The sequence below is a fragment of the Ixodes scapularis genome, unplaced genomic scaffold (assembly GCF_016920785.2).
Source record: "Ixodes scapularis isolate PalLabHiFi unplaced genomic scaffold, ASM1692078v2 PGA_scaffold6__148_contigs__length_123643588, whole genome shotgun sequence".
Taxonomy (NCBI): Eukaryota; Metazoa; Arthropoda; class Arachnida; order Ixodida; family Ixodidae; genus Ixodes; species Ixodes scapularis.
In genome coordinates, this window is record NW_024609881.1 from 65886339 (window position 1) to 65914146 (window position 27808).

Genomic DNA, 27808 nt, shown 5'->3' on the forward strand with positions numbered 1-27808 from the left:
TTAAGAGACCTCACGGTCAATATTTGTGCATTTTCCGAACCAGCACCGCTGAAAAAGAGGGAACGATTTTCATCTCAGATTTGTCAAATTTGTCGTGGCGAGACACCGAGGAATATTAGCCAGCCGTCAATTTATGCTTGGTACGCGATTCAAAGCACCACGCAGAGGTTTTAAAGTAGGATCTCTAAATTACGCGTACTGGTCTGGTTTCAGTTTTTGGAGCAAAATATACGTTAAAAATAAGCATTCGACAAATATCTGACAAGGTTAGCAAGAAGATATGTCTGAACACATTTAGTTGTAGTACATTTGTCTGTACATGTGCGAACAACTTAAGAGAAAACAAACATACACGCATACGAACTATATACTGACATAGAAAAAGCGCCTCCTGCGTCAATATCACGTTTATGTCGGTTTGTGCTGTTTGTATTTTGCGGCGAACTCTGCTTATTTGTTGTCCGTCCGGTTATAATGTGTGCGAGCAACATGTGGCATGCCGAATGGGTTTGGTTGCTTTGAACGAGTCATCAGATAGCACAGTTCCAATTCATTTCAGCTTCAAGTCAAAGAGTGGTTGTTAATTAACATCAGACTAAGAATGCTTGAAATGGTGAGCGGCGCTTGGTCAATCTGCTGTCTTTTTTATCTTGTACGCAGTTCGAAAGACTGCTCTTGTTGGCGATCCTCTCTGTTCAATGTGAAATCGGAGATAGACAAAACTGGACAGTGTCGCGGTACACATATATCCCGATAGAATATTAGAGTAACTTTTGAGTATCTGTATCTTTCTTTCAAGCTACATGCGAAATATAAATTTGTATCTCAGTTCTAAAAAAAATATCGATGTACCGCTTGTATTTCAAAGCTGTCAGAGGCTTAGTTATCTTGTTACATTCGATGCCGAATTTTAACTGTCCGATTTTTACCATAAATTGAAAAACCATCTTTTTGGTGAACCGGCCCCATAACCCTTTACAAAAAAGGCACAAATTGTATTTAAAAATGGTTTGCAAAAAAGTAGATTTTAAAAATTGCACAGTATTCTCCTCTCATGAACTCCTTCACTCTTTCCACAATGCCAGAGGGAACTCCAGGGAAGAGGAGAGTGGGGGAGCTTATCTTCCTCAGATGGTGCAACAAAGAGAAGTTCAAATTTTTTGTCCAACAATCTATCCACTCTGGGTGACCCAGGTTTACTTGGTAGGTCGCTGGGGCGACATCATATTTTTGCACTTTTAATAATGGCAGACTGTATTACTGTAGCAAACACGGCCTTTTTTTAAAACAAATGAAGAAAAATGAAAAGAACAGGCTTGTATTACTGAAGATTGATTGGAGCCGGATACTACTTGCAACTCTAAAGAGTCGACCTAACTAAAATATATCTATCATTACTGTCTACCTAGTGTTCCCTAGCAGAGTATATACTGGTAAGCCGTTCTTGAAGCACACATAAAGTCGCTGTCAGTTGAAAGACCGCCGGGTGTGGACCATTATGGTTTTGATTCTGAGAGCGTGATCGGCTCTTCGACGTTCTTAATTAACCACTGATGCCGAGATCTCATTGGCTACCGAGCAATGGTAAGATGTTCAGTACCCGGCACGTAATGCGTTTCTTACATTGTTGGTATTCTAGCTCCCCTAACTGACATGTTCCCTTCTTTGCACTCATCAGTAACACCCATGCCCCCCAAGCAGCTTGAAAACTAAAAAAAAAAATATTTTGGGATATCCTACCTCGCCATTATCCCCGCATGGGTAGCCAAATGGAGCGAAGTGGATTTCTTCCTTTATTTGGTAGTTTCTGCCGATCACCACCTTATTACGGCACGTTATGACGCAGTTCTTCATACTCTGAAAATAATTGTAGCAAGAAAAGTAGTTAACTTCAAATATTTGCTGTGGGACAAATGTTTGATTAAGTTTTCAATATTATTTAGAAATCAATCTGTGTAAAACCTGAGTGTACATAACCACAGACACTACAGCAAAGGCCTAATGGTCTTCGCAAGTGATGGCTTTTTCAATTGAGATTGACGGTCAGCAATAAGGAGGTGTTTACATGTCTTATGCCTATGGGCCTGTATGATCCCTAACTTGGTGAAAACATTAAACTTTAGTCGTACTTGTATTATTTTTTATGAAAGATAATGTTTTGTGCAGTAGGTTTTATTTCCGGTACATATTCAGCGATTTCACGTTCGTTTATGTCTATGTTTCATATCCAACGGTCTAGACCTCATATGTGTAATACCTAAGAGGCGTGTGAGGTAATGTGAATCAACATTTTTAAAACAAGTCATTGTTCTCTCTTACAAAGACAAAAAATCGAGATGGTACTTTTCTAACCATAAAGAGCGTAGCTCTATGGGAGCCTGAGGTGTGACGTAGGTTCATGACACAGCGCAGACATAATCGGTGTTACATGAAAGGTAGCTTTTCTGATTGTAAACGTGTTGAGTAGCGCACGACTCAAGGGTTGCCATACAAACAGACAAACAGCACGTCTTTCCTCATCGGCTCCCCACTATCGTCCACTATCGTTCGGAAGACGCGATTTCCAACAACAGTGGGGTCTTGACGACAGCCAGCAGAACGTGTGACTCCGGATCCGCGTTATGGGCACACTTAAAACCTCTCTTCAAGAACCCAAGTTGTCAACTGCATTCCCCCCCCCCCCGCAAAAAAAAAAAAAAAAAAAAAAAAAAAAAAACGGCGTTTGCAAGCAGATTGTAACGGAAGGAAACCATTCATTTGCAGCGACAGCAAATGCTATTCCTGCACAAAACGTGTCCTGTTTGGACAGACCCTCAGCACGATGCGCGCATATTCGAGAGGGAGGTAGGGGAGCGGATTTCAAAGAGAGGAAAGGTATACAGAGGGGAATGGGAGTGATGCTCACGGCCGAAGAGTATTGCTCAGGGTAAATGCTTTGACAAATCCTCTCCGGTGTGAGGAAACGGTCCGCAACCTCCTTTGTGACGTTTAAAAAGTCATAGTCGGATTGTGTTTTCCAGCATTGCTCTCCACGTAGCCTGCAAATAAACAAGAATCGATCATTATATTTCTGAAAACAACAATATATCGGAATCTGGGTTTGTGTAATGGGAGAAATATGGATGTTTTTATGATAACGCAATTAATCCAAGGGTGCCAGCGAGCTGAACTAGAATAATGAAAATATTCCCTGGAGAAGAGGAACAACGGGGACAATGGACAAACACCAATCTCCAAACACAGCTAGGTGACTGGTGCGCGACCGAAAACATCCGCCTGGTCCACGTGTCGAATCAGGGACATCTTTATTTCCATTGGAGCTCTCTACCAACTGAACTAATCAGGAGTTAGGTGTCAGTAGAGCAAATGGGTTTTATCAGCTGCCGCCGGTCGAACACCAACAACCCTAGTGAAAAAGCCATTTTTAGGAGAAATTTTTTGGATCCAATAAATACATATGAATCATGCGAGATATATGAGAACATATACGACCCATATAAAAACCGTAAAAAGAGCTATATAAGACATATAAGAGCATAGAAGAAACTTTTCACGAGTTTTTTTTTAATATTTCTTATATAGTTCTGATATATTCTTATATGTCTTATATATCTGGTTTTTGAAGGGAGAAATTTTTCATACAAATGAGACTTTATAAAGGAAGAGTAAATGGCCTGCATATTAGGCTTATTATGATAATGAAAATAATGCAAATGTGCAAGCGAGCTAAAAAAGCATGATTAAAAATATCGCTGTAGAAAAAGAACAAGGGGACAAAGGACAAACACAAATCTCAACACAGCTGGAAGAAATTAACTGTGTTTGGAGATGCATGTTTGTCCTTTGTCATCCTTGTTCTTCTTCTCCAGTTAATATTTTCAAAACGAATGTTTTCCTGAATTATGAAATTAAATTAATAATACAACATTTAAATTTTTAATGAACACACACGAAGAAAGAGAGAAAAGTATCCTTCCACTAGCATAAGGCAGCCGATATACTAATGCTTCTTTAATTGGAGTGATTATCCAAAATGCGTGCCTACGAAAATTCTAAGGGCTCTTTCACGCTGAGGCAACACGACGGCAACAGCAACACAACATGTCGTCCAAAAACCGTGCGACTTGTTGCTTCCTCCCCATGTTGTTTGACAACCCTGTCACATCGCTGCAACAGTAGCACAGCATGGATGACAACAAAAAAGTTACGTTGGTATGAGAGCTTTTGGGCAACAAAAACAGAAGCAACTTGTCCTGGACAACCTATGCTGCTCTGATTACTGGCTGGGCGAATTTCGGGCCGACAACAAGACAACAAAGATAGCTTTAAGGGGAGAGCTAGTTTCCTATCAACGTCGTTTTCTTATGAGCTTACTGAAATAAAGGCTTGAAAAACGTTGTCCAACAATAATTAAGGCTGTCGTGCATCTAAAATAATTTTATTAATGTTTTTACTGCATAATTATGGCAAGTGCTTGTCGAAATGGTGACAGCTGTGGTTGTCAACGTTCAGACTGGTGTTGAAATCGGAACTACCGAGAGAACCAACTCACATTACTGCTAGTGAAATAGAATGGCAAGTCTATACTCAACTGCTGATAAAGTATTATTAGAATAACGCAAGAAAGCAAAGGTTAACAAATAAAAGCATGCAAAGGACCGCTATGATAATGGTTTTTGATTTGATTTCATTTCATTTCAGTTATTATACCCTTGAGGCGCCCATTGGGTTTTACATAAAGGGGGCAAGTACAACATTATCCAAAACACAAACAGAAAAGAAATAAAACAATGAAGCAGGTGTTACGGTTGCTATGCGTTTAAGTAATTGGTAAGAGAAGCTCTGCAACCAGAGGATTCTTTGATGATTACAATATTATCAATGGGCGATTTGCATTCGTATGTAGCCAACTGTAAAGGGGATAATTTAAAAAGGCTTGTTCGTAAAGTGACCAAATGAAGTTTTTGCGAATGGTCAGTACGCGTTGAAATATGTGGTGTAGCCCGGCAATACAGTTCTCTCTTCGATGGGCAGTGGTAGTGCAAAGTATGCAATGATGCAAGTCCTTAGATTTTCCTTCTTTGTGCAAGAGTTGGTACTCCGGGATTTCCCTTTAGTGAGGTGACGCATGTGCGAGTGTAGTTCTTAAGAATGAAGCCTGTGGCTCTATTTTGCAATGGTTCTATTTTTTGTGTCAAATAAAACTGATGTGGTGTTTTTATATTAAAGAAGCGCAATCAAGTTGAGATTGAATGAGGGCGGTATATGCTACAAGCTTTGTTTCCCAGTTGGCTATATGAAAATTTCGACTTAAAAAACCGAGGCTTTGATTCGCTTTTACACTTATGTGATTTATCTGGGCTTCTCAAGACAAGTTTGATGTGAAATGATCCTGAAGATATATGTATGTATGCACATTTTCAAGAACCCCATCGAAGAGAATGTGTGTTAAACTCTGCTGGACTTCGCGTAGTACTAAAATTTTGACATTTTGTTTTTGGAAATATTTACCTTCATTTGCCACATTAGAGACCATGTTTTAATTCTACTTAAGTAGTTTTGAAGTTCATTATAATTATGAATGCTAGATGGTTTTCAATAAATCACTCAATCATCGGCACAAAGCCGGATGGTGGACTGGATAGTAGAGGACAAGTCGTTTACGTAGAAAAAGAGAGTAGTGGGCCCAGCACGGTTCCCTGTGGTACTGCTGATTTTACTTTCCGATGACATGAGGATTCGAGTTCATAGCAGACACTTTCGAGCGGTCGACGAGGAAGTTCAATTACACTGTATGGCAGATGGCTCTATTTGCAAAGCGCGTAATTTTAAAAGAAGTCGTTGATGTGCTACCTGGTCAAATGCTTTTTTAAAGTCCATGAAAATGCATGAGTGAATTTTAGAGTGAAGGTTCTGGAAGGTCTGGGACAAATTCAAAGAGCTGGGTTTCGCAAGAATGATACTGCCGGAAACTGTGCTGGTTTACAAAGAGCAAGTTGTTGTCCGACAAATGATCCATAATATTCCAGAAAATCACATGCTCCATCAGCTTACTAGGTACACTTGTCAGAGAGATTGGTCTATAATTCGTCAACTCATTTGTTTGATAGGTCTTAAAAAAAGGGTGTCTTTTGCTTCTTTCCAATTTTCAGGAATTTTACCAATACGTAAGGATTGTTGGAAAAGTAAACACAGAAAGGGAGGAAGCTTCTTATTTGCAGAGCCTAAGCACTTTCGTTCAAATAATATAATGTACTGGAGCTGAACTTGGTCGAAAAATTTCTATTAGTTTCTGAATACCAGTAGCACGCATAGTAATTAAAGCCATGTGTGTTAGTATGCTATCTTCAGGTGAAATACCTAACAAGGGAAAGGTCTCGTCAGAAAACATTCTACTAATCAGAAAACATTTCTCTAAATAAATTGCCAAATCGTTCGCAGACGTCATTAGCATCCAGGTTGTTTCCCGAGGAATCAGTAAAGTGAAAGGGATTCGAAGTGGTGCTTGGGGTTAACTGCATTCCAAATCATTTCGAGTCAGTTTTTATAAGGCCGCCTAGGTCTTCAAAAAAGATCCACTTTTTCGCTTCATTTTGTTCATTTACACACATTTGGTTGATTCCGTCGTACTTTACAAATGCAGTCGAAGAACACAATTTTATAGCCTGCTTGCTTGGCACTAGAAAACAGGAGCTACCAGACACCCGAATTGATTCTGAAATACCCAGGACGTTTTGGGGAATTAAGCGATCACGTAGCAGGCGGAAGCAAGTATGCAGCGTGCTACATTGAGTCGGTTCCCAGGAGACCTCTGGTAAATCGGTTTAATAAATTCGGAGCCCGCGTTCGTCTGCCCGCGCACCCCGATCCTCGAGCGCTCAGTGCCCACGCTCCTCGAGTGGCCACGAGCTGATATGTACGGTCTGTCAGACCGTACATAACACCTCCTCCAACTAGTTATGGTACCCGTAGCGTTGCGGAGGTCGTCGGGTTCTGGTGGCCGGGGGAGTACCCGAAGAGGGATTAGTGCCGGCCGTCGAAGACGCTTACACTGGTTCCTGAGGAGAAGTCGTTGGCTTGTCGCCAGCTCCCGGATGTGATCTTGTTGGTTGGGCCTGACTGTCAGAGCTGTGCGTTAGTGGCTCCGTTGCAGCCGAGCTGTCAACCTCGATATTCCAGACCGGAGGCCAAGTGTCCGCTTTTTCTCGCACCTCGGTGTTTGTCCATCGCTTTCGTGTATGGTTGCGATGACGGCGCACCAATCCTTGATCAATCCATGAGCGTAGGCCCATTCGACGTTCGACAACCCCAGTAATCCAACCTTGAATACTTGGAAACTTCTTCGTCCAAACTGCCTGCCCCACGCTAAGCTCATGTGGGTCCGAGGAACCGGTCATTATTTCAGGTACTCCAGAAAAGGTAGAGGATTCGGCCGCCCTCACCGGTTTTTCAAACGCAACACACTTTAGTCGTTCCAAAGCTGATGGAAGGTCCCTTCCATACATCAGCCAAGCTGGCGTTTTGTCCGTAGCGATGTGATGGTGCTTTGTTGTTTAAACAAAAACCTTGCTAGCGCACACCTTACTTCTTCCTTCCCTCTCTTGGCGAGAGCGATTTTTAGCTCCTGTACCTTGCGATCCGCCTGTCCATTAGTGGCAGGATGGTACGGTGCACTTGTAACCGCCATGATGCCGTTGTTCCGGTAAAACCTTCTAATTTTCTCCGACACCAGCGCTGCGCCAGTGTCAGACACAACCTTCCTCGGCAGGCCGAATGTTGCCAACATGGCCAGTAGTTTCCTAATGACTTCGGTCGAGGTCATATTGCGGACTACCCGCACTTCGAGCCATTTGGTGAACGGGTTCACTACGAGCAGCAAGACCTGACTATTGACCGGACCTGCAAAGTCCACGTGAAGGGTGTCCCATGGCTCTGATGGCCTAGTCCAGGCAGGGATAGGCCCTTTGGGCGAATATTTTCGGTGCATCTGACAGATGCTGCATTATGCAACTGCTGTCTGAATATCAGTGTTTATTCCGGGCCTCCAAGCATAGCTCCGAGCGCATGCTTTCGTTGCCACAATCCCGCGATGTCCAGAGTGCATCGGGGCCATCGTTTCTTTCCTTAGCTGTGTAGGAATCACGATTCGTGCTCTTCAACTTACACATCCCCTGTTGTTCGGCAGCTCTGCCCTTTTTGGTTCTTTACGACGAGTACTCCGGTGTTTGTAACCGGTCAAGTGTACCCCCTAGGATGGCTCGGTATACATTCGCAAGGACGCTGTCAGCTTCGATCTCTCTCGCCAGTTGTTTGGTGGACAGTGGTGGACGGGACAAAGCTTCAAACATCAGGATATCTCCTGGAACCTCCGGCTCATTTTCAGTGGTTGACAGCGAAAGTCGTCTAAGGGCGTCCGCATTCTGATGGCGTTTTCCTGGTCGGTATCTTAGCTCGTAGTTATAAGCTGCCAGTCTGACTCACCACCGGGTCATCCTCGGTGACAGGACTTGAGGAATAGGCTTCTCAGCTCCGAGGAGGCCTAGCAGAGGCTGGTGGTCTGTGTAGATGATCACACTCCGTCCTGCGACGTACTGAAGCAAATGGTTGACCCCAAACACAATGGCCAGGCCTTCTTTTTTGAAAACCTTACGGTGTCTGTCCTCCCATCGCCATTCTGCCTTCCGCTCCAGTAGGCTATAAAGCTCCTTCGCTATCGTCACTGTATCTTGCCGAAATCGGTCATAGAACGCTAAGAGTCCCAAGAAAGAGTGCAACTCTGCCTTGTTTGTCGGCTCTGGAGCGTCCACCACCGCGCGAATCTTGTCTTGTGTGGGATGAATTCCCTCCGGATTCATCAGGTGACCCAGAAATTTGACTTCTCTAACCCCGAAGTGACATTTGGTTTCTTTTAATCTTAGTCCTTCTTTCTCTAGTCTTGTCAGCACCTGGTCTGGTCGATAGGCATGCTCTTTGGCGTTTGCCCCACTGATGATAACGTCCTCGAGGTATGCAGCGACTCCAGGGATGCCTGATAATGCCATGTCCATGACGTTTAGAAAGATTGCCGGCGCGGCCGCCACTCCAAAGGGAAGTCTTTTTACTCGCAACAAGCCCTTGATGTGTTGATTGTCAGCATTTCGACCACGGTGTCTGTCACTCGCAGCTGTTGGTACGCCTGAGCGAGGTCCAACGTTAAAACACTGTGCCACCCCGGAAGTTTGACAGCACTTCCGTGGGGGTGGGCAGGGGGTAAGCGGCCGGTTTAGCTGGGATGTTCACCGTACTCAGATAGTCCCCGCAGAGTCTCACCGAGCCATCAGCCTTTCTGACCACAACCACTGGTGTCGCCCATGTTGAATGTTGGACCGGTTCAAGAATTCCTTGCTTCTACAGAGCCATTAGCTCACACTCCACAACAGGGCGCAAAGCAAAAGGTATGGTGCGTGCCTTGAGGAATCTAGAAGTAGTTGGTTCTATGAGCTCCAGCTGGACTGGTAGACCAGTGTACCCCGTGATGTCGGACTTGAATACTGTCTCGTGTGCTCGAAGCACCTTCCGCACCTCTTGCCTTAGCGAAAGATGGTGCAACACGCTGACTTGTATCTTCAGCGCTGGGAACCAATTTCTACCCATCAAGTTGCACCCAGTTCCAATTTTCACCATCAACCGAAGAAGGTATTTTTTGGACTTATGTCTAACTTCCACTTCCGCAGACCCGAGAACACACAATCCTTCGCCCTTCAACGTTCGAAGTGTGATATCCTCTTTCTGCAAGCGAGGAGGCTTAGATGGGCAGGTCTTGCGGTGTGTCTCTTCACTAATAACTGTGAATGCTGCTCCTGAGTCGACCTCGAACTCCAATGGTCTTCACTGGACCTTGAGCGTTACGAGTTACTTAGGTACGATTCCTTATGCGTGTTGTACATTCAATTCCTGTAAGTCGAACCGGTGGTTTTAATCACAACCACTGACCTGTGCATCGTCGGCATAGTCATCTTCATCGTAGCTCATGTGATGGGTTGAGCGTCGTGCGCCCGCCCTCGCTTTGTTCCGACATGCATTCTCAATATGTCCTATCATCCTGCAGAACCGGCAGGACACCTTACTAAATGGGCAAGCGCCTTGCCTGTGCTTTCCATGGCAACAGTAGCATTGCTGCTCGGCTTGCACTTTTTCCGCCTCCAAGGTGCGTTTTGCAGTTTGCGCTGATGTAAACTTATGTTGGTCGGCCGTGGAGGCTTTAAGCTCCTGCTGCTGTTGAACGGCGCTTTGAAGTCGTGTTGCCATGTCGTAAGCTTGCTTGAACGTCAGCGTTTTTTCTGCGAAAAGCCTTTGCTGTAGACGCTCATCTTGGACGCCACAGACTAAACGGTCTCTGAGCATCACGTCAACTGGTAACATGGTTGGGTTCGATACCAATGGGTCGACGGCTGCTGATGCTCCAGCGCTTGTTGTCGCCACCGCTGGCCTTGTCAAAACGCCAAAATTGCAGTTGGTAGCTAATTTCTTCAAAGCAGCCACAAAGGTATCGATTGACTCGCCGGGCTGTTGATCGCGGTGTTGGAATTTGCTTTGGCTGAACAGCTCCGAAGGCCGTGGGTCTTAATGCTGCTGGAGCAAGGACATGATGTTTTCAAAGCTCACCTTTCCTGGCTTATTTGGGGCCGTTAGGGCTTGTACGGTCTCGTAGGGTTCCGCGTCGCACAGGGTCAGCAGCAGAGCTCTCTTTTTCTCGGGGTCCGTGATCTTGTTTGCTTGGAAGAAGAAGTCCAAGCGCTCCGACCAGGCTGTCCATCCCGTTCTTTGAAACTCCTCGAGCTTACCCTGTGTCGTTGTCATTCTTTAAGAACTGAGAACGTTGCCGGTTGAACTTGTCGTCCGCCTCGTCGCCAATGCTACATTGAGTCGGTTCCCAAAAGACCGCTGGTCAAATCGGTTAAACCAATTCGGAGCCCGGCGTTCGTCTGCCCACGCACTCCGAGCCTCGAGCGCTCACTGCTCACGCTCCTCGGGTGGCCACGAGTTGATAAGCGCCAGTCTGTCAGACAGTACATAACACAGCGTGGAAACGTATTCATTTTACCTATTGTTATGAAGGCCGATCATGTCGGCGTTCCAGTTCTTAAGCACTGTCAGTTCAGCTCAACACCAGGCTACAAAAGACGCCTTAGTGAACTGCAGGTGCTAACTCAATTTTACAGTTGAAATAGGAATTGCGTGAGAGAAAAAACTGAACAGAAATACCTTATACGGTGTCGTAAATTCCTAACATATATCGGCAATATCACTTTCCTCGTATAGGTATATATCGTTGAAAGCGAATGAAGATCATCTTCATTAAATAAAGGGTGGAAAATACTCCCTGTGTCAAGTTATCTAACCACAGTCACCAGTTGATGTCGTCCCGTGGCAATTTCCAGCCCTTCGAATGCTCTAGCACATTGAAGAGTCGCATATCCAGCGGCGCCTCGCCACACACGACCGAAGGTAAACAATCAAGATGGCGGAGTGTTCCAAGCGTTGGGCCCGCCGTCAGCGCGGTGTGATAGGGTGGTCGGACAACAAATCGGCCAAAACGAATTCCGGCTGAGAGCAACATGTTGCCCTGCTGTTCTTGTCGCCCCGATATGAGAGGATCACCGGAAACGCGTCTTTCTCGTGTTGCCGAATGGAGTTGTCCCACTGTTGCCTCAGTGTGACCGGGCCTTAAGGGCGTCAAATCAATCAACCTTGTAATGTTTCTTTCGGTTCAGTTCTTTTACACAAAACAACCGACGGACGTACTAGGGCTCTAAAAAGAAAAATTATTTGTCCCGTTTAATGAATTCAGCTACGTTTTTAAACGCTTTGATGTTTCTTAAAGTGGATATAATGACCATAATTAGTTTATATCGAAAATAACAGTAGAGCCACAATACTATGTATTTTCGTTGTGAACTTGCTGCCTCGTCGCCTCTCCAATGACAGGTGAGCTGCGAGTTCCTTTCAACTATCGCTGGCAGCTTAAGAAACATGGTGCCTGTATTATGGTAACATTTTAGCGTCGTTATTCGTTTGGTGGATTCAGGAACCTTTTAAGTAAACTACGATTCAAGTAACTATAATTGGAAGTAACATCCACGTCAACTGGGAAACGATACATTCAAAATTAGGGTGAAATAATAGCATAGGAAATGTCACGGGTCAAAAGAAGAATAAAGGTTCGATGATGCAAGCGCCTAAGAAAGGTCAAACAAATACGTACTTCAAAACAAATTGCATACCCTTCTCACTACAGTTCGAGAACGCAAAAGGTGGTCCATAAGGCTCTACAGGTTTCATAATGTATTTCTCTGGGTACTTGCAGTCAAGAGCACCAGGATGATTTCGGACATTTGTCAAGGGACCACTTCCATCGTGCGCGCTCCCGAGCCTGCGAAGATAATGTTCATGCTAAGAAAACCATCTAATGGTTAACACTATAATCAGGGACAGATTAAGAAACGCAAAGCAAGGCTCATTATTGTCACGCTTCTTCTCGGCTCATATCGCATTGTCCGTAGCGATGATAAAAGGCATGGGATTCACTAACGGTAACTAAAAAAGCTTTTCTCGGGTGATACGCTGAGCACGTGTGTTTATAAAGGAAGCGACAAGATACTTACAAATGCCCAATTTCGTGGGCTATTATAGCAAAACTATAGTACAGAGGAGGTACTTCCTGGGAAATTCCCACGTTCCAGCCTTTCACGCAGACCGCTCCGGAATAGGCGCGACCTAGAAATAATAATCCATTTGTTGCACTCCAAATATATTCAATAATGTTTCTTTGAAGCTGTAAGACTACTCTGCGATGTGAAAACCGCCCTCTTTGGAAAAGCAAGTATTTAGAATTATGAGACGTTCAGCCACTTAAAATTAAAAATTAGCCGAGGCGTGACCGCTTGTGCAAAAGTCTCGAATGCCAAGGAAAAAGTCCGTATCTAGAAGTTGGGCGGTGTGCTTACAGGGAAAATTTGTTTTCAGAAAGATACAAGCAAAAAAAAAAAAAAAAACACGCAATGAAACATCTCCAGTTGCTTTTTTCAGAGCAAAGCTAAATTACGAATAACTAAACGCTCAGCTTTTGACCAAATGTCGCGCTCGGTGCTCGAACCTGATGCCAAAGATTCAGAACTTGCTGACTCATAGGTTATGAACAGTTTTAGGAAATTCAAAACAAGACGAGAGCAGTCGACGAAGTCCAGCAACGCATGAAAATGAGTGAAGTCGGATACCGAAAACGGGACTCATTTTGCCAGTGTAAAATTTTTAAAAAAATTGTTTCTAACTTTTGAGTCTGCAAACAGTGAGTTTTAAAACTTTGGCATCAGGTTGCACGGTTAGAGCTTCGTTTGGAGGTCACAATTTGTTGGTGTTCGCGTTTGGTGTTGTAGAAATCTCATCACGAATATAAGTGAAATTTTCAAGAGATATTCGTTGACTGTGATATTTATGATCATCATCTGACGACAACCCTTCTTGTCAAATTTCATTTGTGAATTAAGTGGCAAAAACGTGCTTTAAAAACAATTTGAACTTGATTTTCTCCAACTGCTTCAAAGCAAACAATGTTAGTTTTATTCAGTAAAGGCCATCTTCTCTGAAGACGGTTACCAACGTAGAAATCCCACTCAGTAAATTCGTGTTACCGATTGGCAGAAACGGCGAATATCATTTGTTATTCATTGGACATCTTTTGGAAATAACAGGTGAAACTCCGATTCTCTCAAGATTCAGCATAAATGTGTGGTCTGGAGCACCTTCTGACCCCGCTCTCTTACCGTAAAGATTATGAGATAATTTCTTAGTCTCCTTGTTACGTGTCCCTAAGCGGCGCCTGAAATGCAACAATGAAAATACTAATTATGCGGATCCCTGCTGCTATGAACATTAATCACGGGAAACGGCGTATGTGCATATAGTTTGTGCTTTTTAGGCTTTACAGCTCCTTTTTTTAGAAAAAGCTGTGAAAGCTACACTTATGCAGTCTCGGCAGGTGAGTTACACGGCAATGGGGACGTAGCAGAGGAGCTGTCATGACAGCATAATACTGACAATTTGAGATCAGTAGGATTCGCATAAATAAAGGGCTTTGGTATCCTCAGAAATAATACATGAATAACTTGTAGCATGCAGCGCATATTAGCCAAAATTATGCACCTCTACCCCTCGTTTTGAGGGGCAACAGAACTTCTTTACACCTCTCTTGTCGCCTTGCCTTAAAGTCAATTTAACCGACGCATAAAAAAAAAGGGAATGTTACAATTTTGGATTGAAATGCTCTTTACAAAAGCTTGCTGGCACGAGTGGGACCGAAGCACGAGGGTAGCAAAAGTGGCGATGCAGGCGAGTTTGTTTATCACTAGATAAGGTAAATACAGCGCACAGAAAGACGAAGACAGAGAGGAAAGGGATATCAGCGCATATGTGTCCTTTCTTGAACACGTATTGGTTAGACACATATAAACACATATGTGTAAAACTACATACCGCCGTCTAATAACTGAATTATGCCAAAATAAAAATAAACATGTCTTGTTTAAAGAATACATAAAAATGTAATATTGCTTTGAACCAGTAATCTAGATGGTGTTTGCATAATGTGAATGGAACACTTATCTGCCAGGAGTACGAATGATACGGATGACATAAGAAAAACATATCAAAGCTTTGCAGGTCACGGTTTGAAGGCTAAAACAACTCCTTCTCGGGCATTTTTCACCTAGTAAAAAACTTCTCGCTTACAAAACTTTACTACGCCCAATTTTAGAATATGGGTATATTGTTTATAAACGAGTCGACTTTTTTATCGGTTTTTTGTTAAGGTTCGTTGTTCTAGCGCTCGTCCTGGGTTCTTTATGCCATTCGTCTGTGCGCCGTTGTTACCTTCTCTTGTACAAGAATAGAGTGAAAACCTTTGGAATCGAACTATTTCAAATGAATTTAATTTAAATATCAAATCGATTTATCCAATAGTCTAGTATTGAGGAGCGTTCAAGTGAAACAACCTTGTGCATTTTTAATAAAAAATAAAATCAAAGGCCCAGTGGTCATAATATATATATATATATATATATATATGTATATATATATTGTGACGTCTATACTTCATCGTCTATATATGTGTGTGTGTGTGTGTGCAAGACAAACACGAAAATAAATTCAGCTTTGATGCCCTTGAGATTTATCGCCTTTGTTTCCAACAGTGAGTTTTGGGGGTTTCCAAGCTCCAGCATTATAGCACACATTAAGCGAAGAATCAGGTTCGCTACGCAGTGAAACGGTCAGCACATCATACACTGTAGATGAAACGTTTAGCACGTCGTCGAATGAAAGTGCGTAAAATAGAGGAAGCCGTCGGCATCTCTAGTCACCCAGCATATAATATTTTACGTAATGAATTGAATCCAAAACAGAAAGCTTTTCGCAAAATGGGTGTCACATTTTCTTAATGCATAGCAAATGATCTGCATTCGGTATTTGCTCCGATTAGGAAAAAAAAACAGAATGGAAGTTTGAGTTTCCTCACACTTTGTATTTTTCCCGAGACTCAACATGTCTTGGCTAGAAAGAGATTTCGGTCGATTGAAAAGGTAACAGAGGAATTAAGTTGCGTATTTGAGGGCCTCGAAGAAATTCCGTTCCAAGAGTGAATAGAAAAGCTGGAAAGATCTTGCATCAAGTGCGTTCATCCTCGAGGGGATTCTGTTTTCAAATACCACAAACTGAAATGGTTTTGTTTTCATTTCATATTCATTCCGAAAACGTTCCGATATACCCTATTGTAGTCCCAGGAAACACTACTAGCACAGGAGCTTCCCCGTCATGGTAAAATGTTATTCTGCTTCGTAAGAATTAATGACGTAGTTACGGGGATCACATCATATGAGGTAAAGTGTCGAAGGGGGCTCCAGTATTCGACACGAGCACTGCGTAATCACTCGAGTTAGGCTCGTGAGAATAAACAGCTGGAGGAACATTTGAGTAGTAGTTTACGTCTAATCACTGGGGTGAAGTGAATAGCCCAACTGTACAGGGTGATTCGACGAGAGGCCAGGCTCTATAAATCGACCTTAAAATTCGGTTTCTTAGCCTATCGCGCTGCGACTTTGTGCAACGTTCCCGCAAATTGTGTGTCTTTTTTTTTTTGTTAAATTTGCAAAAAGCGAATTTACCTGAGGAAAAAGTGAGGGAATAAAAGACTTAGCTCCTATGAAAACGAAGCGACGCCGGCGGTCTTCAAACAACATGGCGCCGTTTCGCACGGGAGACAAGAGATGGCGCAACGAACGCCGAAAACGAACGAGCATATGGCGCCGAGAGCGGGCGTCTTTTTTAGCAGACGATTTCTTCGATTCAAAAGCGGCGCGCGTTCTGCAGGCCGCGACAGTCGTAGGAACAAAAATAGGCGCGGTAACAACAAGAAACTGCAATTCCTTGTCTCATAAAGACGTCGTATGCTCGTCCGTTGGCGGCATTTGGCGTTGCGACAGCTTGCGCCACCTCTCGTCTCCCGTGCGAAACGGCGCCGTGTTGTTTGAAGACCGGCGGCTTCGCTGCGTTTTCATATAATCTAAGCCTTCTTCTTTCTTTACTCTTTCCTCAGGTAAGTTAGCTCTTTGCGAATTTTACAAAAAAGAGAAAAAAAAAAAAAAACATCTGCTGGCAACGCCGCACAAAATCGTAGCGCGATAGGTTAAGAAACCGAATTTCGCGGTTGATTTAAAGAGCATGGCCTCTCCTTGAAACACCCTGTTGTAATTCTCTCCGGCCTCCACCAAGGTTTTGCCACTTTCCTGCCTTGAATCCGTCATGGAAGATCATGTGGCCACTTGTTCCGGCAAAGAGTTGAAGAAGCTAACTAAGCTCGTTTCTGTAAAAAAAAACAAAAAAAACTCTACGATTGCTTTTGAGTGGAACTGAAAGCTAATCCGTGTTTTGGAAGTTATGGAAATCAATGATTTGATCTAAGCAGTGCGTCATTTATTGTAAGCCCGAAAATTGTCGCACAACAGCCTTAATCTATCACACATCCTTCCGGACTATTGAATCGGCATAAGGAACTAGGATATGTTATCTCTGCCTCGCGGCACAACTCGACCTCAGGCTGAATTACGTGATCTTGCTTACCCAAAGAGCATCAGGTAGAAATCGGCAGGCCTTGGGAACGTGGTGTTTTTGGTGAATTGTCCAAAGCCGTTTATTGACTCACCCGCTGAGACTATATTGTCTTCCTCCACAACTAATACTCATCTTCTTTCGTCTGTAAACATAAAGAAATAAACAAAGATATTTATATTTTTTTTAGTTTTTCAATCACAAATTAGACCGCCGTTGAAAAGGGTGCTTGGTTATCATCGAAAAGTAGTACTTTCTGGAGGCAATAATGTTTCTTGATAGATGAAACATGCGGACCTTCACGAAAACGAATTAGAAAGGAGCTAGTTTTGTTTTGACAGCATCATCTGTAATGACACAAATAAATATTGTACAAAATTGAAATGGAAAACAAATGGTTACTTTGAAATAAAACCGACGGCTTTGACGGCGCGAAAAGAAGCGATTTCGTAACTTTGATTTAGACAGATAAATCCCCAATTGCTCTTGATTGGCACTATCACTTTGAGACATATGTCTTCGTTTTCTTATTCCTTTACACGGTGTTATGCGATCGCGACATTAAAAAATAGTGCAAGGTCATGGCAGAAATTAGTGGTTTCTTTGTTACCATCACCAAACCATAGGAACCCTTCTTCGCAACACAGGCCGACGCTTTTTTCTTACCTTGTTCGGGGCCACAACATACCATCAGATATAAGATATGTGTACAAGCCCACACGAGCATCCCCCCCTCCCCTCCCTGATTTCAGGCTTGTTCGAAACCATTTTTTTTTTTTGCATTCGATTAGAGGGATACCACCTCTTTGCGACAAACGTTTCTTGGTTTTATTTCGCACACCTCACACACTGGTACAACGAATCGACTGCAACTTTTCCTGAGAAGTGCGTCACAAAAAAACGGGTGGGGTCACTAATTATTTTGAGTAATTAGAAAACTGTGATTAAAATATTAAAGCCCCTTACAGAATAGGAAAAGCCTGTACGTCTACTTTCCGCACAACACTCGGAGAGCCAATCACAGCAACTTGCGCAGGCAGCTCAGCCAATGACGATGCCAAAACATAATTTTAGACCAAATAACGCAGTCTGAATTGTGAAATTAATCAATGCAAAACGTCAGGCTTGCATTGCTTAATGTCACAACTGAGACTGCGTTTTTTAGTCTAAACATATATTTCGGTATCATCATTCGCTGAGCTGCCTCCGTAAGTTGCGCTGATTGGATCTCCGAGTGTAGTGCGGGAAAGTAGACACAAGAATTTTCGTTAGAGTGGGCAACACCCTGTAAAACAGAATTAGAGCGCAGCTCTTGAGGAGGAGGGGGAAGGGTACTGAGGGGAGCGTATACCCCTCCCTCCTCCTCACCTCCTCATCCTGCCTGCTACTCCTCACCGTTACGCCGATGGAGACGGCGACGCCGACGCCATCGGCATAACCTTGAAGTCACGTGACCCTCGTGGCCTCACGGGGTCGTGTTACCTCACAAGGGTGACGTGACGTCGCCGGGGCCACGTGACTTCACTGGAGTCACGTGACCTCACGGGGATCACGTGACTTCACGGGGACACCTGACCTCACGGGGGGCACGTTACCTTCGTGAAGTCACGTGATGTCACCGGGGTCACGTGACCTCATGATTACGCCGACGGCGACGGCGACGCCGACGGCGACGGCGACGCCGACGCCGCTCAAGCCAGAAACGGGCGCCTAAGATCTTCGCTCCAAAAGAACGGTGCTGTGTGGTCAGTTTGCTGAAGGTTTTCTGTACAAACTATTGCTTTTGTTTTTGCAAAAAAACATCCTATTCATAGTTTTTTGTTGTTGAACCCCAAACTAATAAACAGTAATGGAGATGAAAATATAACTAAAGTATAGTACATCAAACGTTGTAACCAGCATGGAACCAGCAATCTAACTCTGTAAAAAATACCCATAGATCTCAAGATTCTTGCATGCTTTTTATTTGTGTGAGGTGTCCAGCTTAAATTTCTCCTAACAATTTTTAAACGTTTACACGCTCGATCACGGAGTCTTGGAATTTTTAAAAAAATTCACAATCGTCAGGTGTACCTCGAGGCCTAAAAATTACATATTTTATTTTTGTAACATTTAACTGTGTTATCAGTAACTTCTAGATGACGTAAAAATGGACCAGAAAATAATAAGCTTGTATCGTCGGCATACAAAACTTTTTCAGGAGTGTTTAGAATAGGTACTATATGATTAATAAAAATAATAAAAAAACAGAGGACCTAATATAAACCCATGTGGAACCCCATGCGAAATTTGTTCTGGCTTGGATCGGTATCCCTTAAAACACGTATATTATGACCGACAAGATAAGTAACTGGGTATTAAATCTAAAGCAACTAATCGAATTTTTAAAACGGTATTTTATCAAACAATATAGCATGTTGAATGAAATTAAACGCTTATTTATAGTCTAAAAATATTCCAGTGGTAAATAGTTTTTTTTCAAAATGTTGATTAATTTTTCTTTGACAATAAGTAGCGCCATTTGTGTTGACCTTTTGTCTTGAAAACCGTATTGTTGCATTACAGACATGTTTATCATCCAAACATTTGCATAAGCGTTTTGTTTATCAGATGTTCAAGTACTTTTGAAACAATGGAAGTACGGATATTAGCCTATAGTTATTAATTTCCTCAAAAAAACCTGGGCTTTGTGCAAAACAGCAACTCTTGGAATTTTCATGCCATGGGGAAAAGTATTAGTTGTTAATGCAATGTTACATATATGCTGCGAAGGAGAACACAAAAGATGGGCGAGAGCTATGTTTAGAGTGGCCTTGATATCACCTGCTCTGAGGAGTAACGTATTTCGTTACTTTTTTTCGGTAACGCCTACAATACTGCTGCGGCGCGCACGATGCATCTGAGAAAACAGAAGAAGTGAATTCCGAGTCCTGGCTTTTGCTCCACCTCTCTTATTACCCCGGTGAATTTAGCGGGGAAATTACGTCACATAACTTTCTATAGAAAAATATTGTTTCTCCACTAAATATACCGGAAAATATGATGTCATGTGACTTGGTCACGTGACCTAAACGAAATTTAAATTTTCCGGCTAGATTTAGCAGGAAAATCGACGTCACGTGACCTCAACACCAATTCAGTTTCTCCGCTAAATTTAGCAGAAGAAATGACTTCCCTTGACTTTGTGACACGTGACCAACACACGAAGTCCGGAAAAAAGTTGTCTAAGTGGGAAGGGTAAATCACTTCCGGAGAATTTATCTATTTTACTGCAATGTCCGTTGCCATTTTATACAAATTGCTAAACGTGTGGAAGTTTCTATAGTAACTAATAATATTTTCAATATTTACCTATTATATAAATCACTATATTGAACATATTTTTGCATCCGGTACAATTGTGTAAACCTGCCCTGCAGCAGTATCATATCAAAAACACAACATGGCATCAAGCTCACCGAAACAAAATGCTTCCAACCCAGAAAACATGAGAGTTAACAGCATGATGGAGAATAAAAGTCTGGACGATTTAAATCGTGATTTTTCTTATGGTTTCAAAAGTGCTTTAAATCATACTTGTTTCACTACAATATTTTGAATAAAAACATTTCCACAAAAATAATCCCAAAATAGTTTTATAATTTACCCTTTTTCTATCATGCGATGCGTTGTACATGCATTGTTTGCTTTTTAAATCAAGGAATCGCTAATCAAAACAAAAAATCTCATAACGCACTGAAATCAAGCATAAAGCAGTCGTCTGAGGAAATCGCAACCAGGCAATAAAGAAAAAAGTCACTTAAAGCATACTTTAAATTTACTGTAATTAATTCTTCGGCATTATTTTTAGTGGTTTGACGGATTTATTAGTCAATCTGTCATGTTCAAAAATACATCTAGTCATCAAATACACTATTTTATAGCTATACTAATGTAAAATAAATTCATCTGGTATATGGCAAATGAATCTTATTTAAATCATAGGCATCCAATAATTTATAGTTAAACAAATAGTTATTGTTTTCCCCTCACTCGATTCCCCTTGGCGAAGCGCAATCTGATCCAAAAGGTTTCGAATAAAAAAGTCGAATTGGTATGACAAAAATTTTGTTTTCTTCTAAAAAATTTCAGTTTACATTTGTGTTGCACTCTTGGCGACAATAACAAGACTTTCAAATTTAAAGATACCAATGTGTGGGGGTTGGACAATGAATACGCACCTGAAACCGGGATATTCCAACAAGCTGGAGGTTTATTCGCGGCTTGCGAACCGTCTTGAAGATTGCATTCACCTTCGTGGAACAAATAAGGGAATCGAACGGATGTCAGAAATCGGAGAGTAAAAGCCTCAATGAGCGCTTTTTTTGGTCAATGAAAACTAGAATTACTATACTAGTTCTGAACAAGAACCAATGTAAACCATACGCACGATGTTCATTAGCCTTATGATGTATCGAGCCTGTAGATACTTGCTTTGATTGAGGGACTTGTGTATTACACTGTCAAACATGACGTACATTTCAGGTCGCCACATGGTGGGTGGCTTTGCAGTGTCACCTAGAAGGTTTCAAATCGTGACATGTCCTCAGTGCTTCGCAAGTTTAGAATTAAATGTGTAATAATTTTTTTTCAATATGCACGATGCGAGTAAAATTTTAGCTTGCTTTCTGTGCAAAATAGTGAAAATGTCTTTCCAATTGAAAGTTTTCCAATTCATTATATCATCAAAGTGCGGTCTCGCATTGTAGTTACTCGCGCAGCACGTGCTGACGTCTACCGAAATATTTCAAAGCAAAAACCTAAAGAAGAAAAATTAGGGTTTCTAGTGAGTACAGAAAATTGGATCAAGGTTATAAAATGGCCAGTATGCATGCCGCGCATGTAACTGGAATTGCAGCCTGCTCCTTGGCGTTTCTAGAATTGGTTGAGAGGTTTGCTGAGAAATGTTAAATGTTTTACAAACAAAATAAGCTTACTTTTTGGCGGTAGAGTTTCATCGGAGCGTCCTTCAACGGGAACTGTAAACATCATAGTGATACTGAATGTAAAAAGTAATCGAAGTCAAAGGTTATAACTTTTCAAAGGCATGCTTCTTCAGCAAAACTATACAGGATCATTTCCTGTTTTGCTGCTAATTCGCTTTTTTTTTGCCCGTTTTTGCGGTTTTAGTCGCTAAGATACTTCAAGATAATTTTCTCAAATTGTTATAATATCCGATGTCAGCGCATATGTGTTTATTCAAATGGCGTCACCTCAAAACTGAACTATGCCGAAATAAAGTAGATAATTCTTTTTGTTTGAAAGAAAAGACGACGACGTGATATTTTTGCATGGGTTACCTAAGACGCAAGCATAATTAAGTAAAAATATAAGGGACCTGATAATTGTGAGTATATTCCGCGTCAAAAATATCGTTTGTAGAAACATGTTTTCTTGGAACTCTTAAGTGCTGCCAATTAAATTATTTAGGAAAAATAGAACAGAAACTTTGAACGCACTAAAGGAAGGCTGACTTGACCTCTTCCGTTAACTCAGAAAGTGCTAATTATTGGGACGATTTGAGATCATACATACTCTGATACTCTGACTACTCTAAACATCGGATTACATACTCAGATCACTAATACAGGAGCCATTGAAATGATGCAGGTAAAAAAAAATAAAGAAATACTGAGTGGCCGTCCACTTTGCAAGCACTTCTCCTTTTCATTTTTCAATGATAATCAATTAATGCGGTCATTTCGACACGCTTTAAACAGAATGTGTTGAGAGAGAAAAAAACGGGAGGTGAATTAATTCATCGAGAGAATAAATGGCAAATAACTGAGAGCATACAAGAATTGACACTGCACGTGAAGCGAACGCTGAAGGAAGGAATTCGGTCGTACGTTCAAAATTTCTAATCATTTTTGCTTCAGGAAGTCTAGCCTTTAAAGATCGAATTTTTAACAAATATCTAGTGTATAGTGTTTGATTCTGTCACTTACTTTCCAAGTGGATCGCCTCCTCAGGCGTCGGTAGCGGAAATATTCTGTGAGGGACACGGCCGGAGTTGTCATGTATTCGCAATGGCTCAATTCCATGTGTAAAGTTTAGGTATCCTTCCTGTTAAAAAAGTGAAATATTTCTAAATATTCCAAGCATTGCCCGTTGCAGACCGTTTGTGAATCGCTAAACAAACATTTCATTTTAATAAAAATTCGGTTGGTTAGGAAGCAATTTATGGAGAAAGCGTTCTAAATATTTATTTTTAAGTTCGTATAAATAATCTTCTTTAGACGCTGTGGCACTGTAAACTTCCAATATGCTTAATAAACCTTCATTTTTATGAAACTGAAAAAAAGCACTGCAGGTATATAAAACGTTCGCGAAACTCTATGCAGTTAGCAAATACAGGATTTATAAATAACGATTGCATACCCTCCTCTACATTTGTATAATCGTATTTATTGTTCCTATAAGAATATATACTTTAAAAAAAAATTGTATATACAATTTCAATTCCCACGTCTGTTTCAGTAATTGTAAAGGACGCCTTGTGTTCCGAATTTTCATAAACACTATTGCGTATGTCTGTAGTATCAATCTGGAAAGAACATATTATGAGAAAAATAACTGCGAAGTAATATTCATAGTAGTAGCAGCTGAAATGCTAAACAGTTATATTTATAGCCAAGCTATTTATTTCTTTGTTTCGTGGATTTTTTGTGTACGTCAACAAAAACTCAGTTCCCGAATTTGGTGCAAAATCACTTTATTTTATGCAAGAACTTATGTTTCACCACTTGGATATGCATCTTCAGTAGATTCTCAGGCTCCATTTTCAAGTTCAGTAGATTCTCAGGTAGATAATAAACGTTTCTCAAACATTTGGCTTTGTGCGACCCGCGTCAGCTATGTCTACTCTCGCACCGCCGTCTCCTTGTAGTCGCCCAGAGCGCTTGCGAGCCTAGTTTCCGTTCCTTCCGCCCTCCCGAATTGGCGGTCCCTTCGCGCGCGTCCTCATTCCGCCAGGTGGCCCTCGCATTGAGGGTGTCTTTTTTTCTCCGGCTCGTCACGATGACCACCAATCAAGACCATAAATCTGGTCGTACCTTTGTTCAAAGTTCTTTGACACGTCTGTGTTGTGTGATAAACAGCTTCGCTGGTCATCCGCCTTCTCGGAGAGGAATTGCTGATGCTTTTTTTTTTTGCAAGCTATGGCATTTTATTAAAATACAGTAAATTTATTACATTCAATGAGTTTCAACAAGACGCAGAACAAATATTGGTGTGAATGGTTGTGTATATTATCGTGTAAGTAAAACTTTCTTAAAGAATGCAAAAAAGAAATCGTGGGAGTCGGCACGTCATTTAAACAAATGTGTGTTATTTACGTTATTATAAGCGAGACAATTCTGCTTGAACGGCATTTTGAAATGTACGAGACCTCCGAAGACACTAGCGGGCACATCCAAAATCTTCTGAGCGAAAAAACAGGTTGAATGTTTATTTTTTAAGTAAATTAATTGAATTTCAAACAATGAGGCAGAAGCTTGCTTTCTTGTGAAAGGTAATCTTTCCTGACCAATTCGTCATTCACCTCTCCATGCTTAGCCTCGGAAAAATACAGACTGTCCCCTAAAACACTGGATTCTTCCAAGTCTATGACGTAGTCTTCAGAAAGTTGAACAGCGCCTCTTGAGTTGCCGCTTCTGCTTTCAATCAAAACCGGATACACGACACCTGGAACGTAACCGCTCCTGTTATCCGACCGTTCCATACTCGCAACAAACTTCTTAGTAAAGAGGAAGAAACAAAACGGCGGTCACAAGTCACGGTGTTTTCCTTATAAAAAATATCGTATCTAGATCTCCCAGCAAAGTTCCCTTTCATAAACAGAGGAAAATTAACTCAACAAAAATAAGAAAGCCCTTCTGCAATGACAAGACGTTGGAAACGTAATGCAATAAAAGCACACCACGGGAAGCAAGCCTACACTCATGTGAATAGTTCGAACGGAACAGATTTAGAAAATCGGGGGAAGAAGGAGGGGAAGGGGAGGCACCTTCCAATCGTGTTTCGTTAACACTATTTATCCTTTCATATGCATTTCTTAATATGCGGCTCATGAGAAGATATGCTACTTCGCTAGACCTCAATATGCTATTAGAGTGCCATGCCACATAAAAGAAAGGGACTGAAGAATCTAGATTACCTTGTTGCCAAATTTTTGTTAATGATGGTTATAAACTTAATCTTTTGTACCACGCCTACGTTCCTGTTCTTGCGAAAACCTTTTGGCAATCTGTCAAAATTTTCGCTCTTCAGCGCTCTAATTGTACGGCACCATGATGAATTGAACTTCGTTTTGGGACGGTCACATCCATTTGGTAACACCGATTGTACACGTAATCGAACAAACGGAGGTTAAGAAAAGGGCGAAGCGTAATTTTCTCAAAGGCCCAACAACCTGAAAGGATTTCTGGCAGATTGGAACTCGGGAAAACAAAAACATTACGTGATTGCGCATTCCGTTCACGTACAATGCAATTGGCGTTCCAAATTAACAAGCCACAATTGCATCGTCTCTTTATTTGTAGGTGTAATAGGAGGAAACAAGTGCTTGGTATTTACGTTGATACGCGAACAACTGCTTCCAGTGTGATGGCCCCGGTGTCGCTTTCTACCAATTTATGAAGCCCTTTGGCTGGCTGAACTGTGGGGTACGATGCGTTTAGAACTCGTTTGTGACTGGTGCGTTCAGGATCCTATCGCACCAATGCCTTAAAAGTAATCCCGAATTTTTCACAAACGACCTCACAGGAGCCAAAGTGTCACGCTCACGAATGTCGCAACACTTGCGCTTGGTTCCAGAATTCCCGGGCAAAATTAAAATGTAAAGCTCGTACATTTGGCTCGTACAACCACCGCTGCGACACCCCCAGGATCCTGACCAACGGCATTGAACTTATATGACGTCAGAGTGGTTGAGAGTACAAGAATTTCGTTCGCAACTCCTATGTCACACATATCAAAAAAACATATAATCACTAGGTTTGCGTTAACCTAGACGCAATTTTATCTTGCTTGTGTTTTTAAAGAGACTTGGTTGCAGTACCGGGTGTATCAGGTAGCGGCCAAACGCTTTAAATCGACCGAAAAATTCTGGTTTTTTAAACGGAATTTTTGGTTTAAAAGGTGGTGCATTTGTTCTATAAACTTTGCAAAGAGCGAGCTTACCTGAGAAAAATGCAAAAAAAAGGCTTAACTCCTATGGAAACGCAGCGAAGTCAAGAGTCTTTAAACAATAGGGCGCCCTATTGTTTGAAGACCGGTGGCTTTGCTGGGTGTCCACAGGAATTAAGATTATCGCTTTCTTAACTTTTTCCTCAGGTAAGTTCGCTCGTTGCGAATTTCATAGGAAAATACCCGCCCCTGTGGGCAACGCTGCACAAAATCGTAGAGTGATGGCTTAAGAAACCGAATTTTGTGGTATATTTAAATAGCTTGCCGCAATTTGAGATACCCGATAGAATACCAACGTATTAAAGTATCCAAATCAACCCGTACTTTATCGGGGAGATATAGCGGCAAATCTTTATATGAGGCCGCTCCTACAATCATTGACAACCTAAGTGAAGGACGTGCTGACTGACGAGCATCTCATTTTTTCTTCTCATACAGTAGGATTGCGGTATTAGAGGCTAAGAACACGAAAGAAGCATTCACGAAGCAAGAATCAAAATTATAATATTCAGCAACACCCTGCGCGTCTTATTCGTCAGCGACTATGAAGGAATCTGTGAATACAATGAATGCAGCGTGTCTACCGAAGCCTATTTAAACCCTAGGCATTTCGGGGGTATGGTGCATGCCGTAATACAAATTATTTCTCGTCTGCAATATTGTGCGCGGAATTTCCATGATAACTGTTTATCGTGCCCAAAAGCTCGGAGGTTGAATCTAGGGAGAAATGTAAAATTCTATTTTGCGTCACTAAGAAAAACCCCATGCGGAAGCTTCTGCATAAATAGAATCAATACATCATCGGCGTGAGCAGTAGCGACGCTGAAAATGATGAGTGTAGCCGAATACATTTTCCGTCATAAAGACGTCCGTAATGGAGAAATTTATAATTTGAAATGTAAGAATGCCTCTGTCAGGAACCTTTTTGAAGGGTGAAAAGGTTCAGCGCCCCTTGCGATAATAATGAAAGCAATACAATACTGTAAGATAATGAAAAAATAGTCAAATGACGCACACAGGAAGTTGCATTTATTATGTTGTTAAATACAGCTTTTGCACGAGACGAGCATTAACACCGCAATTCACCTTTTCCAAACTTCAGAGCCATCTCGTGGCAGTCTTAATAGCTCCAATTTCTCCGCACTAATGACGGTGATAGAACATCAAGATTGTCTACCTTGAAACACTCCCGATTTTGTGAATCAAAGACGACTTACAAGGACCAACTTGTTAGAATGGATTCTCCGCTTCTCTGCGGCATGCTTTCAAAGGAGCTCGCTTCTCCAAGGGTGCAGAAGCTGCGAAGCGCCGGAATTAGAGCGTCGAGTTTGGCTCTGCACGTGGTAGGTACACGAACTTTTGAAAAGGATCTATTCAAGCGCGTCAAAAAGGAGACACCAGCGGTTTGGTTATTGCGGTGGAGACTAAATATCACTTAAAC

The 27808-nt window shown here is 41.9% G+C and overlaps 1 pseudogene; it reads right to left on the reverse strand.

The window, feature by feature from the left end:
- LOC115317268 lies at positions 1–27218 on the reverse strand (annotated as a pseudogene).
- Between the last annotated feature and the right edge of the window lie 590 nt (positions 27219–27808).